The sequence below is a fragment of the Macaca thibetana genome, chromosome X, assembly GCF_024542745.1.
Source record: "Macaca thibetana thibetana isolate TM-01 chromosome X, ASM2454274v1, whole genome shotgun sequence".
Lineage (NCBI taxonomy): Eukaryota > Metazoa > Chordata > Mammalia > Primates > Cercopithecidae > Macaca > Macaca thibetana.
The window spans coordinates 19,706,967-19,720,413 of NC_065598.1; the positions used below are offsets into that span (position 1 = coordinate 19,706,967).

At 44.3% G+C, this 13,447-nt stretch overlaps 1 protein-coding gene across 22 annotated transcripts in view; it reads right to left on the reverse strand.

Moving 5' to 3' along the window:
* MAP7D2 (MAP7 domain containing 2) overlaps positions 1–13,447 on the reverse strand; it is a 110,796-nt gene that overhangs the window by 58,951 nt on the left and 38,398 nt on the right. The gene's annotated exons all lie outside the window — the stretch shown is intronic.

Genomic DNA, 13,447 nt, shown 5'->3' on the forward strand with positions numbered 1-13,447 from the left:
TGGGTGAGCACCATGAAAGACAACACTCAAGTTCAATTTTGGTTCTGCCAAGTTTGTGCCAATGTCAATCTTAGTATCTTAGAATCATCCAAATATCTACAACAAATAAGATGGAACAAATGACAACTTCCCCCAAAATGTCTGAGAAATATCCCGGAAGCTTTTCATCTCCAACCAACAACCCCTGCAGAACCCTAAAGGGCTTTCTAAAGATTAAATGGATCTTCATGGTCATTTTAGGATTAGAAATAACTGTACTCTGTTACAACTGGACCCAGTATATTATCTATATAATATTTAAGCACACCATTCTGTATAAGTCAGTTTTCATGTTAATATAACCAGGTTCACTTCACCAGCATCTGTGCCTTCCTCTCTGGGAGCATCACAAGCTGGCATCATAGTGTGCCTTGCTGCCACAGCAACCTGTGCTTCTTCTAAGGAGGTTCCTGCTGCTGTTCAGGAGGGAGGCCTGAAGGCCTCGCCCACAGTGTAGGCAGTGGGAATGAGGAAGGGGGATGGCGTGACAAACACTGGATTGTCATGATTCCCCACTTACATCTGGTTTTGCAGCCTAGATTACATATCAGGGATATTAAAATGAGATAAGTACTAGAAAAATCCAAGTGCCATTCTCCATTTTGGTTTTAGTCATCTCTTAATCATTATGACACTATCAACAATATAAATGTCATCAAAAATTTAAAGGCCAACTCCTCAGCTCATTCCAGCCACCCCCCAATCTGACCCCAAACTCTTTTCCCAACTTCACCTCAGCACTGCCCTTTCTCCCATGCACCTTCTAGCTCATGCCATCCCTTATTCTACCCTGCTCCACCTGTTTAAACCCTGCCCATCTTCAAGACCCCCACAGTCCCCCAGCCCTGTGATGCTCTGTGCTCCCACATGGTTTGAGGACTCTTATTCTGCTCTCTCTGTAACTCAGTCTCCCCTGGTGTGTTCCAGAGCCATGTGTGGCTGATGCAACTCTGGGTCTATACAGCTCCGGCCACTGTCCCCTTACATGGTGGCCCCAACACATGCACACAATGCTCAGAGGCAGGTGTGAAGTTGTGGAAGGGGAACAACATAGAAAGTCAGGTTTCTTTTTTCTCTAAACACAGTCAGGTTCTAGTGTCTACCTCAAGAGTCTGATTAATAAGAATTAGTTCTGTGTGGGCCGGGTGCGGTGGCTCAAGCCTGTAATCCCAGCACTTTGGGAGGCCGAGACGGGCGGATCACGAGGCCAGGAGATCGAGAGACGATCCCGGCTAACACGGTGAAACCCCGTCTCTACTAAAAAATACAAAAAAAAAAAAAAAAAAAACTAGCCGGGCGAGGTGGCGGGCGCCTGTAGTCCCAGCTACTCGGGAGGCTGAGGCAGGAGAACGGCGTAAACCCGGGAGGCAGAGCTTGCAGTGAGCTGAGATCCGGCCACTGCACTCCAGCCTGGGTGACAGAGCAAGACTCCGTCTCAAAAAAAAAAAAAAAAAAAAGAATTAGTTCTGTGTGAAAAGTTATAAAGAAAAGCCTAGACAGATGCTCTCATCGGCACCTACACAAACTCACCCACCCACGCAGGGCTTGAACCTAGCTCTGTACCACCCATGCTGCCCTCTAGGTGTTCATGGGCCTGCTCCATATCTAAAGTAAGCCTGAAAATGGCTGAAAGCGCTCTTCAAACAGAGGGAAAAAAGAAAAACAGAGAAGAAAAAGGGCCAAACACACCTGAAACTGCCCACATTACCTTGAGGCTTTACAGAGGCTGCTTGTTCCACAGACATCCATGATTTTAGGCTGCCCTCTCATGGACACACATGAGAGTCACACCTTCAAATCACCTTTCCAGAAAATCTTTATTACCATGTTCACAGTCATCATCACCAGCATCATCATAATAAGAGGTAATAATTGAGCAGCTACCAAGGACAAAGTGCACTGCTCAGACTTTCTCAGCCCAACCACCCTATGACGACAGAGGCGCTGTAATGATCCTTGTCTTACAGGTGTAGAAACAGAGGCACTTGAAGCCAGATTCCAATGCAAGAAACTGACTTCAGGACCCACTTTAAAAAACATTAATTTTTTTTTTCTAATCTCTCACATCTGGCTGAAAGGACCCACATTCTTAGTTACCGCTTTTCTGTGCTGCTTCCCTGGCACAGGAAGAAATGTAACACCTTGGTCTTAGTGCTGTAACCCAGTGATGCATGCAGAGAACAAATCCTAACCTGGCCCCAAGAATGAGCCTGCAAATCTAAAGAGAAGTCGAGTGTGACTCATTAGAGAAGTATGAAGTAAGCAGTACTGTGAGCCAAGTGCTGGCCCAGCTGGACACAGATGTGGCCACTGTCCAGGCAGGCTAATTAGCAGCTTCCTCCTCACACTAGTGGTTTGAAAATGTTTGCTCAGCAATGTTTTAGGGCTGATGCTGGGTGGGGAAGGGGTTACAGAGCACCTTGGGGGAAGCTGTAAGGTCTCTCCTTGCTCGTGCCACAATGCATGGCCATCTCTTTCTTTTTTAAATTCAGCTTTGTCCCACTGAAAGGGGTGGAGTGACTCAAACAGCCCAACATGGGCAATGTGGAATCTCTGTATTGTCCATTCGGTAGCCATGAGCTATACATGGCTATTTAAATTTCATATCAAAATTAAGTAGTTACAGTTCAGTTCTTTAGTCACACTGGGCACACTTCAGGCACTTAATAGCCACATGTGGCTGGCGGTTACTACCCTGCAGAAGCCTGGCAGCTCCCTCCTGTGATTCTCTCTCTGCACATCTAGCTGCTCTGGGGCACATGTGGATAAGGAGGTCTAAGTTCAGTCGGAATTGAGATTTACTGGATGAGTAAGGTTTCTTCCACACAGCATTTGCTTCTTCTGCTTAATTGCTGAGCAAACATTTTGAGAATATCCATTCCAAGAGAAGCCAAATAACTCATCTCCAGCTTCCACCTTCCGACTCTATGTTTTTCCCAAAGGCTGTCGAAAAGCCCTTGAGCTCATTCCGAGGTAAGGAGGGCTGGAGCACAAACCACAGCCTCTAACAAATAAACCAGTTATTACCAAAACACAGCCAGATTTAAATCAGAGGAACTGAGGTAGATTACTGTGAACACTAACACCAGGAGACGCCCTCTAAAGGCACAGTGTATCCAAGAAGTAATGCTTGATATGGTTTGGCTCTGTGTCCCCACCCAAATCTCATCTTGAATTGTATTCCCATAATTCCCAGGTGTTGTGGGAGGGACCTGGTGGGAGACAATCTGAATCATGGGGGCAGTTTCCCCCATACTGTTCTCATGGTAGTGAATAAGTCTCATGAGATCTGATGGTTTTATTTCCGCTTTTGCATCTTCTCATTTTCTCTTGCCGCCGCCATGTAAGAAATGCCTTTCGCCTCCCTCCATGATTCTGAGGCCTCCCCAGCCATTTGCAACTGTAAGTCCAATTAAACCTCCTTTTCTTCCTAGTCTTGGATATGTCTTTATCAGCAGCATGAAAACAGACTAATACAGCGCTGAATTCAGTTCCAAAAGGAAGTCTTTCTGTATGGCCTGAAATCCTAAAATGTCTAACTTTCCCACCCAATCACCCTTTGTCCATGTGCCCTATTTGTGTGCATTTATCATAATTTTTAAAAATATTTTTGAGACAGGGTATCACTCTGTTGGTTGCCCAAACTGGAGTACAGTGGCACGATCATGGCTCACTACAGCCTCCAACTCCTGGGCTTCAGTGATCCTCCCACCTCAGCCTCCCATGTAGCTGGAACCACAGGTATGTACCACCATGCCTGGCTAATTTTTTTATTTTTCAGTAGAGACAAGGTTTCCCTATGTTGCCCAGGCTGATGTTGGAACTCCTAGGCTAAAGCAATCCTCCTGCCTCAGCCTCTTAAAGTGCTGAGATTACAGGCATAAGCCACAGTCTATAGCCATCTCTTTCTTTTTTTAAACCAGGGACCCAATTTTACCTTTGACCTCCATAAGAACTGATGGAGAACAGATCCATGCCTGCATGCTTGCCAGGGGTTGAGAGGGTAGGGGTGGGAGGGAAGTGGATGTCTGTAAAAGGTATCATGAAATGCACTCTATCTTGATTGTATCAGTGGTAACATCTTAGTTGTGATACTGTTCTATAGTTTTGTAAGATATTACCATTGGGGGAAACCAGATAAAGGGGACATGGGCTCTCTCCGTAATTTTTTTTTTTTTTTTTTTTTTTTGAGACAGGGTTTCACTCTGTCACCCAGACTGGAGTGTAGTGGCACAATCAGCTCACTGCAGCCTCAAACTCCTGGGCCCAAGCGATCCTCTCACCTCAGCCTCCCATGTAGCTGGGACTACAGGCGTGTGTCACCATGCTCGGCTTTTTCTTTTCCTTTTTTTTTTTTTGAGACGGAGTCTCGCTCTGTCATCCAGGCTGGAGTGCAGTGGTGTGATCTCGACTCACTGCAACCTCTGCCTCCCAGGTTCAAGCAATTCTCCTGCCTCAGCCTCCTGAGGAGCTGGGATTACAGGCATGCGCCACCACTTCTGGTTAACTTTTGTATTTTTAGTAGAGACGGGGTTTCACCATGTTGGTCATGCTGGTCTCAAACTCCTGACCTCGTAATCTGCCCGTCTCGGCCTCCCAAACTGCTGGGATTAAAGGCGTGAGCCACTGTGCCTGGCCTCGGCTATTTTTTTCTTATTTATTTATTTATTTATTTATTTGTAGAGCTGCAGTCTCACTATGTTCCCCAGGCTGATCTTGAACTCCTGGCCTCAAGCGGTCCTCCTGCCTCAGCCTCCCAAAATGTTGGGATTACAGGCATGAGCCACTGCACCCAGCCTGTAATATTTCTTATAACTGCATGTGGATTGACAATGACCTCAAAATAGAAAAGTTTAATTATTTTTTAAAAAAATCTGGCCCAAATGTGAAGCCCTGGGAAGGACCTAAAGGGGATACTCTCTCAGAGATACCCTACCCAGGAGAAGGACAAAGAGCACCTATGTCAGAGCCACCCGTTCCCCACTGTTGATGCAGTAATGCTTCCCAGGGCAAAAGAATTCAGGCAAACTTGCAACTCTGAAACAGAGGTCTTTTCCTGGGCAATTAAGTCCTACAAAAAATTGGAATAAAACAGGGATATTGAGCAGCCAAACAACTATTTTATGTTAAAAGAAAAGCATAAAATCTCATACTTGACTGAGATCCTATTATCCCTGGGCTGCAGGAACACATTTTTAAAAACGAATTTTAAAATGAATTTTATTAGCTTGACTCTCCTATAGAATATTAATGACCTGATATTAGTCAATTATTCATGGTACCGTTAAGAACCATTATCAAAATACAAAGTTTTAAAGGAAAGCCAGCTGTGTTCAACTTTGAAAAATTAATCACATTAAACGAATTTTAAAATAACCTTTCCAATCACACTCAGATTTGTGCAACTGCAATGTTCAGAAAAAAGGGAAGGAGGAATGAAGAGCTCATCCAATAGGAAATACAACGAAGGATCGTCACCTCCTCTGGGGAGCCATCCTGATCCCTTCAAGGGGTTGCCAGGCATCCTCTGCTCTGTGGACTCACAGGCACTGTTTCCCACCTTAGTGGTCACTCTTGATTGCACTGTGATGATCTGTTTAAGCACGTGGAGACCACTGCTTCTCAACTTTGGCTATACAATGGAATCACTTGGAGAGCTTTCAAAACTACAGATGCCTGGGTCTCCTTTCAGATTCTGATCTAGTCAGTCTTAGGTGTGGTTAGGCACTGTTGCTTTAAAAGCTCCGCATGTGATTCTAATGTGCATCCAGGTCTGACAACTGTCCTAGCCCACTGCTTGCCACACTTGAGCATGCATCAGAACTACCTGGAGGGCTTGTGAAAATGGACTGCTGGACATCACCTCCAGAGCTTCTGATGGAGTAAGTCTGGGGTGAGCCAGAGAATCTGCCTTTCTAACAAGCTTTCAGGTGAGGCTGACACTCCTGGTCCAGGGCCCACACCTTGAGAACCGGTGTTCTAGATTATGGTGATTCTACAGGGCAGGGCCCTCCCTGTGGCTACTCTCTGTATGACAGAGCTCAGCAGAGTGGGCCCCAAAACAGTCTGCAGAAGGAATGACTGATCACCTGCCACATTCCTCCACAGTGTTTACCTTTACCAAGGTTGTTACTGCCCTACATGCTATTGTCTAGGTTTTTTTTTTTTTTTTTTTTTCTCATGGGGGTGGAAGGCAGGGGCAGGGAGACTGGGTCTTGCTATGCTGCCCCTGGTTGATCTTTAACTCCTGGCCTCAAGCAATCCTCCTGCCTTAGCCTCTCTAGTTGCTGTGATTACAGGTGTGCACCACCTGGCCAGGCTTTGGGTCTTTTCATTTGACCCTTGTCCTCTAAGCTCTTGTCTTATCTCTGAATCTCTGGCACCCTAAAGATTGGGAGGGACTCAAAAAGTTGCTGAATCAAAGGGCCACGAATATTATGTCCCATTGATGGAAACCTCCCCATTTGCAGAATATTTTAACCTCACACCGGAAGTGTCTATAAAAACAACCAACATTTTAAGGCATCTCTGTACCCATTATTCTGCTAGAGTTGTGGAAGGAATACAAGGGTAAAGAAAGGAAGGCGCTGCATGAGCTGCTCCCCATAACCCCACCCCCAACACACACACAGATTAATCTTTCCATTGAATTCCATCAGTGCTCTGATTCTCACAGACCTTTTTCCTCTTTACTTCACATTCGGGTCCTTCCCTCTCTCATTCGCCACCCTCAGGCACAGGAAACTCTATCCTCCCAAAGCCCTCTCTCACCAACCCTCCCTTTCCAATCCATCCATCAGGATACAAGCTTCTTAAGGGCAGAGCTATGTCCCATGTCTTCTTGTAGCCCCCAAAGGGCCTAGCACAGTGTTTTGTGCACAGTAAGCACTCAAGAAATGTCAAGTTCATGAAGGGAAGCAGTAACATATACTCAGCACCTCAGTTTTTGTTCTGTCTTGGCCTCCAGGAGATTGGAGGATCCCACCCACGTTGAGGGTAGATCTTCCCCCACCTAGTCCACTCAGACTCACACACCAATTTCCTCTGGAAACACCCTCACAGACACACTCAAAAATAACGCTTTACCAGTTCTCTAGGTATTCCCCAATCCAGTCAAGTTGACACTAAAAAATTAACCATCACACTGGATAAATATAATATGGCATTATACATCCATACAATGAAATACTGTTCAGCCATAAAAAAGGAACAAAGGGGATGGGAGACATTGTGAAAGACTACCAACGGGTTCAAGATTTCTTTTGGGAGTGATGAAAATGTGATGGTATTTTAGGCAGTGGTGACAGTTTCACAACATTGTGAATGTACAAAATGCCACCAGATTACACTTCAAAATGATTAATGTTATTGTTAGTAAATTATATTGCAATAAAAAAAAGTGTGTCCCCCACCACCCCGAAAAAAAGCAAAATACCAAAAGCCACATCAGGGAGTGTTCCACAACAAGGCTTAAAATCCAGAGCCTAGTTGATCCTATATGTGGCCTTCTCCCAAATCTCCTAGGTTAACTGATTTTCCTTTCCATCTCAAATATCCAGATGATCTATCCGGTTCCAAAGGCAAACGTATGTGGCACATTTGAGTATGTAAAAATCAGATATATTTCTATAAAGTGTCTTTGTCACACAATCCCAACAGTTTTGTTATTAATTATAGTTTGTAAAACTGGGAAGCAAAAATAAATGTTGGCAAGTTGGAAGAAAAATGAGTGTTTATTTTTAAAAGTGGATGAAAAAAACCGCCAATAAATGATAAATGTGTTGTGATAAACAGTTGCGTGATGGTTACATGAAATGTGTGGGAAGAACTTCCCATATAATAAATGCTCATTAAATGGTGCTGGCCATTATTTTTAGGGGGGTTCTTTTCTTTTCTTTTGAGACGGAGTCTCGCTCTGTCGCCCAGGCTGGAGTGCACTGATACGATCTCGGCTCACTGCAAGCTCTGCCTCCCGGGTTCAGGCCATTCTCCTGCCTCAGCCTCCCAAGTAGCTGGGACTACAGGCACCTGCCACCAAGCCCGGCTAATTTTTTGTATTTTTAGTAGAGACGGGGTTCTTTTCTAGATTAAAGAAATGGGCCGGGTGCAGTGGCTCAGACCTGTAATCCCAGCACTTTGAGAGGCCGGGGCAGGCAGATCACCTGAGGTTGGGAGTTTGAGACCAATCTGACCAACATGGAGAAACCCCATCTCTACTAAAAATAGAAAAATTAGCTGGGGCCAGGTGCAGTGGCTCAAGCCTGTAATTCCAGCACTTCGGGAGGCCAAGACAGGCAGATCACGAGGTCAGGAGATTGAGACCATCCTGGCTAACACGGTGAAACCCCGTCTCTACTAAAAAAAATACAAAAACTAGCCGGGCGAAGTGGCGGGCGCCTGTAGTCCCAGCTACTCGGGAGGCTGAGGCAGGAGAATGGCGTAAACCTGGGAGGCGGAGCTTGCAGTGAGCTGAGATCTGGCCACTGCACTCCAGTCTGGGCAACAGAGCGAGACTCCGTCTCAAAAAAAAAAAAAGAATAATTAGCTGGGCGTGGTGGTGCATGCCTGTAATCCCAGCTACTCAGGAGACTGAGGCAGGAGAATCACTTGAATCTGCGAGGCAGAGGTTGTGGTGAGCCGAGACTGCGCCATTGCACTCCAGCCTGGGCAACAAGAGTGAAACTCTGTCTCACAAAAAAAAAAAAAAAAATGGAGACTTCAAAACATCAAGAGACCCACCCATCCAATGTCCTATTAAGTAGGAGGAGTCTAATTATCTCTCTGACTTTTAATCCAGTGTGATTTCTTCTGGACTCTGCTGCTCTCCTGGGAGAGGGGAGGTGGGGTCAGATTCAGATCAGTGAAACGGCAGGAGTTGGAAATTCTAGGCAAGGGTAATGATTTATGCAAAAATATGCTAGAAAATAATAAAGCCTGAAATCCAATTGAACTTTTCAATCTTCCAAGTGGGAACTGAAAATCAACTGACAGAATCTAGAACCTTTTTCATCATTGCAGGAGGGTATATTGTTTTTGTTCAGAAAGCATCACATACTTCCGCCTCATATTTTTCATTTAAAACCTCAAAACCAATTACAATCCCATAAGGTCACTAAACTTTCCATTTACATTTGTTTCAGTGTAGGGCTAAATCTCAATTCTCTCCATAACTCAGGATGACTACTTTAATGCAACAGACTTTTTGATGAAAACCAACAGCAAAATTGTGTAGTAACCTAATTTTTCTTCAAAATGAAATTCATAACCATTAAAAAAGACACTCTAAGAACATCAACAAAACAACCCTTAACAGGGTTAAAATGAGGCCGGGCGTGGTGGCTTACTCCTGTAATCCCAGCACTTTGGGAGGCTGAGACAGGCGGATCACCTGAGGTCAGGAGTTCGAGACCAGCCTGGCCAACATGGTGAAACCCCGTCTCCACAAAAAATACAAAAAATTAGCTGGGCATGATGGCATGTGCTTGTAGTCCCTGCTACTCAGGAGGCTGAGGCAGAAGAATCACTTGAACCTGGGAGATGGAGGTTGCAGTGAGCCAAGATCGTGCCACTGTACTCCAGCCTGGGTGACAGAGTGAGACTCCATCTCAAAACAAACAAACAAACAAACAAAAACAGTGTTAAAATGAAGGCTTAATCATACCAGCACACAATGTGCAAAAAAAGAAAACCCTAAAACGTCAATTTAATGTATGATTGGCACTTTCAAATTCCCAAATCATGAAATTTCAGGTGGAACAGCTCTGAGGCCCCATTCAACTAGAGATGAGACTGCTCCATCTCTCTCTCCACCAGAAAGAGAACTCTGTCTTTATGTTCTTGGCTTTCTCCATTCTACCCATCCAATATGAATCAGTTATTGGGCTTTCATTATACAGACGGAGAATGTATGTGTATATTTTTATAAAATATGCCCACTAAATTCCCACAGGTTTCCTTTTAAAACAGCTAATTGAATTACATTTTCCAGAAAAACGCAGACATGTAAGATTATTACTAAACAATTCAAATGATTCCTAAATGATTTTCTTAAATCACAATTGCACAGCTAAGAGAAGAGACATTTTCCCCACCAAATGTAGAACTGGGTGAAGCCCAAACAATACAAAGTGCATAGCACTTTGATGTCAAGGTCAAATAATAATAATTTGAAATGAATAATAATGAGAATGAATGCCCCCTACCCCCCACTCCAAAACCTGGCATGTAACCATCACCTGGCATGTAACCTGGCATGTAACTTGGTTACCCTCTACCCCCCACTCCAAAACCTGGCATGTAACCATCACCATTCTGCCACAAAATCCTCTACACAAGGTTATTGGAAGAAGGCACAACAGGAGTACTAGCTGAGCTCAGTGGCTCACACCTGTAATCTCAGAACTTTGGGAGGCCGAGGTGGGCGGATCACCTGAGGTCAGGAGTTTTGAGACCAGCCTGGCCAACATGGCAAAACCCCGTCTCTACTAAAAATATAAAAATTAGCCAGGTGTGGTGGCACACACCTGTAGTTCCAGCTACTCGAGAGAGGCTGAGGCATGAGAATTGCTTGAACCCGGGAGGTGGAGGTTGCCGTGAGCCAAAGTTGCGCCACTGCACTCCACCCTGGGCATCAGAATAACACTCTGTCAAAAAACAAACAAACAAAAAAAACAACAAAATAAAACAGGAAAGTTCTGCAGTAACTGCTCTAAGCTTCCTCTTCTATAAAATGGAGATAAGAGTAGAACCTATCTTAGAGTGACGATTAAATGAGATATAGGCACTGCTTAACTGTATCCAGCACACAACAGGAGCTCAACAAATCCAGCTATTCTGCGTTGGCTATTCTAATGCACATGTTCCTATTTATTGCTCTCCACCTTCCACTATGGAGGTCCTCTGCACACACACCTGGAAACCTCAACCAGGCTACCTTTCCTAATGGGGGTGATAAGATAGAGTGCATTACAACACTGCCAGCGTAAAACTAGGGCGAGCATTCTTTTCCAACAAAAATTATACTAGAAACATGTATATGTCCTCTTGACTTCTCATCTTCTGCAAACAGTATATCAGTTATCAATCACTGTTTGTTTGCTTGTTTTTGTCTATACATGTAGACACATGCTCTTTATAGTAGAAATGAGAGATCCTGTCTTCAGCAAGGTAAGTAATTTTTTATTTAAAAAGTGCACAGAGATGACATCTCACAAACACTAATTATGAAGGTGGTATATGATGATGCTATTCTTCTATATTCATACACATGTACTCAGCCGCCCCAGGAACTCCTGTGCCAGTAACTCAATCTAGTAAATAAGCTCCCCAGAACCAAAAGACAACATGCCAAGTTATAAATTTCAACTGTACCTGGTTTTGAGGACTGTACACATATTTGTGGACTAGACTGTCTTTTTCTAAAAACACGAGTTCCTAAGCACCTACTTCTGGCCAGGCATTATGCTCTACAAATATTATTTAATGCTCACAATAATCCTAGGAGGTGGGAAGCACCCCCATTTTATAGATGAGGAAATTGAGACTCAAGAGAGGTTAAGAAATTTGTCCAAAGTCACACAGCTATTAAGTAGCAAAGCATGAATTTGAGGCCAATCTGGTTGACTCTCAATAATGAGAGGGCCTAAAGGGAAGGAGCACTGACCTAGGGATCTAGATATCTAGAAAATGGTAGCTATTCCTACTGGGAAGCTCGAAGGATGATGCTAAGACAGAGGAGTGGGCTCTGCCCAGCTCAGTCAAATCCCTGCTCAGCACACACTAAGTGTGACTTCTGGGGAAGTTTCTTAGCCTCACTTTTCTCATCTGTTAAACAGTGCCTGTGTCAAAGAGTAATATGGAGCTTAAAGAACAATATATGCAAAGCTCTTAGCACATATTAAATGCCTAACAAATATTAGCTAACAGTATTATCATCATTATTACTGGTTTAGATATGGCCCTTAAATGAGATATGTCCTGAGTATCCAGAAAGCATGAGTGTTCCTTCATCTCATTACCTGACCACCACCATGTCTACTACCACAGTCTAGAACCAGCCCCTGACCCTCCCTGATCTTTAATCCTTGCTTTCATATCAGCAATGTCTTCAGCTTGCCCCAAGCCTCCAGTGGGGGACCCATCGGATAGGCTGGGCCCCAAAAGTGTACATATTTGCCAAAACTCATCAAACAGTAGACTTAAAATTTGTGTATTGTAGTGTATGTAATTTATACCTATTTTAAAAGCTGTAACAACTACAGCAACAAACAGAAAAGGCAAAATTCAGTGCTGACCACCTGCCATATGTTATTAGTGCCCAAAGCTATGAAGAAAAACCCACAAACTCCCAGGTAACCACATCCTCACTGTGGCCCTGTGAAGAAGTTGGGTGTACTTGGACTCCAAGGGCAGCATGGGAAATAGGAGGTATGCCCCATGCCAGGGCCAGCATGGGAACCGAAGTCACCTGCAAAGGCCCAGGGAGTGGCTGAAGTCAGGGCTCTGAAAGAGCATGGCAAAAAGCCCTAACCCTGCTGGCTACCAGAAGATAAGGAAATCTAAGAAGCTGGTTCCTTGGTCCTGAACTCTTCCTTGACAGCTGTTATCTTCCAGGGTACCTGTTAACCTGACTTTCTCATGCCTTTAACTGTCTCCAGTCTACATCAGATCCCAGTTACAAATGTCCCAAAGTCCTGGTTCTTTCTACAGCTACCAGTAAAACTGCCTCCATTGGATCGTCTCCCCATTCATAGATAAAGCTCAGCCCCCTCGGCCCTGAGAGCTTCTTCTTGGCTCCATCCACGTGGCCTGCCCAACTGTATCCCAGTCAAGAGACTGGGTAAATTCCTTAACATCTCAGAGGCTTAAGTTCCTCTTCTGTAAAACAGGAACATTACTGCCTACATCCCAAGGTTATGGGGTAGAGACAAGACCCTGTGAAAATGCTTGGCATGCAGTATTCACAGTTGGCTCCTTTCCACTGATGACAGAAGAGAACACAGACAAAACAAGTTGGGGCAGATGATCACTGGGCCCCAAATCCTGGAATCATTTCAGTCTTCCCAAGAACCCCATAAAACTCCTCCAGGAAACCCCCCACAACTTCCTAAGAGGTCGCAGTTTTCATTGTAAGGCTTTCTCTGCCAAGTTGATAGTTTGCTTAGAAGCTAAGATGAGCAAACTCAAAAGGTAGTGAAGGAAAACATAGGCTAGAAAAATTAAACTCAACTGATTATCTACTGAGCACCATGACACAAAGGTTAGCTCCCACCCTGGATCCTCATCTGGGAGGCAGGAATTACCTAGCTTCCTATGTTTCTACAATTATGTGTAATTTCAAAATAAGCCAATATGCACAGCATACTCTATTCACAGCATGATTTGCTAGTTAAAAGAAACCTATACAGCT